The 3,744-nt window shown below is 39.5% G+C and overlaps 1 non-coding gene across 1 annotated transcript; it reads right to left on the bottom strand.

Annotated features, from left to right (window-relative positions):
* Positions 1-898: 898 nt before the first annotated feature.
* On the bottom strand, positions 899-971 carry TRNAF-GAA (transfer RNA phenylalanine (anticodon GAA)). The gene has a single exon. It is a non-coding gene; the product is annotated as a tRNA-Phe (tRNA).
* Between the last annotated feature and the right edge of the window lie 2,773 nt (positions 972-3,744).

Here is a 3,744-nt window from a genome sequence, read left to right as displayed (position 1 = left end):
GGCATTTGATCGAACAATGAGATGAGTGTACTAATATGGCTAGTCCTAGCATAAAGCACTAATGATATATAGAATTGCAAGAAATAACACCTAGGAGAGGTTCTTTTTTTGGATTTTGAGAGGGAGAAAGTTTATTTTCCTAGGTGGGTAAATAACTTTCCCACATGAGGGGAAAGTTGTTAACAATTGAATGGGACAAAAATGCCTCTGTTACTATTAGATTTTTATGGTTAAAATTGTCATTGCCTTATTTACATGGGAAATAAAAGAATATGGGTAAATGCACTTATCCGGATAAGTTTTTCCTGGGAAACACATGCCTGGATAAATGCATTTACTCGGATAAATAACTTACCGAAAAACGAACAGAGCCTAAAAGAAAGGCCCTATACCCTATTGGGAAGTGGGAAATGGGAACCCCTTAGCTTTGCTCTTGTTTTCTAAGGTGAATTATTTACTGGCTAACCTAAACAAGTACTTGACACGGGACAAATGCTTTGAGGTGAAAACAAGTGTGTACAACAAAATGCTTTTGGCATAGACCCCAGACCAGACATACGTGTTTGCTCAAGGTCCATGAGACATGCTTTTCTCTGAGATGTACTATAATAGTTTTAGATTGAAATAGCAAATAGTGATTCCTAACAAGCGTGTTGAAGCATTCCCGCCCACGAGATACTATCCTGTTCAAGTTCTTGGCTTCTTAATTCGTTCTTTCTATCGTTTCTTGAAATGCCAATGTATCAACCTCAAGAAGCTCTGTCACTCGAATTAAAAAATAAAAAGGACAACAGCAATAGCTTTAGAGCTTAAAAGAAGGGGTAAAGACCTCTCTCATTTTGCCATAGTGGATTAGATAGCAAAGAGTTGCAGCTTTTTCACATCGAGAGGATTACAATGCGGTGAGCGTGGATCGAACACGCGACCTTCAGATCTTCAGTCTGACGCTCTCCCAACTGAGCTATCCCCGCTGTTATTTCAATGATGATCTTTCATATAGTTAAACCTAATCAATGACAAGAATTCATGATGATCTCCAAACTGAGCTTCCCTTTTATTTTTTTTTTCTCTTTTTCTGCAGCCATGACATGCAAGTGCAAGGTGCAGTTCGCAAATCTGATGTCTTTGTCCTTCAGGATGACTTCTGGCAAAGAGTAAGTTGGGATGTCTTAATCTTTGGGTGCGGTGGCCCTGTGCCTTGGCTTGGGCCCTTGGTTCATCCACATGCGTAACGATTGGGGTTGCAGTGAGTTGGGAAGAGAGCCTCATGAAGCGGGCTGATACATCCTCTGCCGGAGCCCCACTCGTTAATTTCTTAATTCACTTGAAAGTTGAAATGTAAATACGGCAAAATTATAAAATGAGGGAAGTAGCATATGATTGGTCCTTAAGGCTCAGTTTGGATGGAGTATAAATACAAATATCTAGAGTGTAAATTCTTGTATTTTGTATTATTTTATATGTATTTGCATTGTACATATTTATATTTATAAATCATGTATTTTACATTATTTTGTATATATTTATATTTATACTCTTTCCAAATTAATCCTACGTAAAATAATTCCTTAAGTCAGGTCAATAACTTAACATGGTTCTAACTTTTTGAAGCTCTAAGTGAAATTGCCAGAATTTCATGTCAAAAGAAATCTCAGGTCATGGACTATAACAAAAACACAGATCTTTCGATCTCTTCTCTCAGACCCCTTATTCGAGTTGATAATCAAACCCGGTCAACATATACTTTCATAACCAAAAAGTTTTCTCATATGTTATGAATCTAAAACATATGTAGACTAGTTGAGTATTATCTTATTGGGTTGCAACTCTCGGGCGGGTTCGGTAATTGGATTTGGGTCAATATACCCTAGCCCCCCTCTCAAGCCCTAACCCCACCTCCAACCCAACCTCATCATCGGCCAAATTTTCTGAATCTTAATCCAAAACCCAATCATGAAATTGAGTATACACCTCAGTTGATGGTACATGTGGTAACAATACGGGACACTGACATGGTTACTTCTGAAATCTGATGATTGGTGTTTCTAGCGTGGTTACATGCATCTTGTTTTTAGCAGAGACCTTCAGAGAAATGATACTTGGTGGTGGGGTTCAGGGTTCAGGGTTCAGGTAAATGGACTGATAGATAGATTCTATCTAACAGAGTATACTACTGTGCCCTTAATTTTGCATCTTCAAATGTTTGTTGGAAACCAACAACTACAAGCTAGAGCCCTTATTTGTTTTGATCCACATATACGAAATCGGTTGAACGTGGCACTTGCACGTCCGTTGGATTTCCATAGATACCTATGATGTATACTGCTTGCGCCTGGTTTACAACCAAACAAATGATAAAGTTGACCTTTGGTGGTATCCATGGAGCAAAGACAGATAGAAAGTAGTCGACAATCTAACGTAGCTAGCAGAGAGAAATGGGAAAGTAGTAGTGAAGGCAGCTGAAGCCCACATACAGAGATGCAAGGGAACAAATTAAGGTGGGTGGGGGGGCACAACTGGTGGCTGGAGGGACCTTATTCCTGAATCCTGATCTTGGCTTCTTGGCTTCTTCCTTGTGAGAAAGCATAGTGTTTGGTTGAATTCTCAGAAGCGCGCATTATGATTAATGTAGGTTCAAATGTGGCATTGCCCGGGCGCTAGCTGCACCAAGTTCAATGGAGTGGTGTCAATTGGAACTACATTCAGACAGAAGAACAAACACAAATGAAAAAATAGTCAAAGAGGAGAGGGGAAGCAATTGAACAAAAGCCCATGCCACCATATCCTATCAGGAGTTCAGGACCAAACATTGATGTATATATAACCCAAAGCTGATAGCAGCTAGCTAGGTTGAAATTCATGGATATATATCCATCCACCCCATTCAATTTCTCTGTCTATATATTATTGCTTTTCCTTTTCATCCTCTCAAGAGATTAGAGGACCTAGTGCTAGTGGTAGACCCAATAACCAGCTGTAATTTTAATATTCTGGGCGAGAGGAAAATATATATATCTTCTCCTCCCTCCATCGCCCATGTCAAACCAAACCAACAAACTAAGACTGAGATGCCCAGAAAAGCATCCTCCACTCCATTGATCCGTTTCTTTCACTTCTCTTTTATGGGTACGTGGTTGCCTTTACAGTTTACAGATAAATATGGGGCATGTGCATTAGAAATTAGTGTCGATAACATCTCCGACATCTATGCCCATTCATCCACTCAGTGATGCCAATGCGTCTATATGTTTATAGATAGATCAGGCCATCAGGGTGTTGGCATGCATCACTCATCAGAGTACTGTGTGCCTTTCATATGTGGTAAAGGTAAATCGATATATACGAGATGGATAGTTCATATATATATAATTAGGGTGTATTATACAGTTTCCTTTTTATTTAGTGTGATGAGTGCGTGCAGGTGATCCAACAGCTTTAATTCCAAGTTCCAAACCAGGACCAGGATCATGCATGCCAACGACAGACAATACAGGAGCTTACCAACCGATCATAAGTAGTCAAGACCAAACCACCATCTATCGATTTAAAAGACAAATCTTTATCAAAATTACTTATAGCTACAACCATAATAATTATCAGAGTTTGATGGGGTAAGGTCTGAGGTGACATCTAGATTCCAGATGCCCTTGATTCCAAATCTTAATGGACTACCTCTGGCCTTGACTTTAAGCCAATGCACCCTAACAAATTAACAATGGGTCGCTACTGTGGCTTGTGACCTGT

The sequence above is a fragment of the Nelumbo nucifera genome, chromosome 1 (assembly GCF_055504915.1).
Source record: "Nelumbo nucifera cultivar China Antique chromosome 1, China Antique-T2T, whole genome shotgun sequence".
NCBI lineage: Eukaryota > Viridiplantae > Streptophyta > Magnoliopsida > Proteales > Nelumbonaceae > Nelumbo > Nelumbo nucifera.
This window is presented reverse-complemented; position numbering and strand designations above follow the sequence as displayed.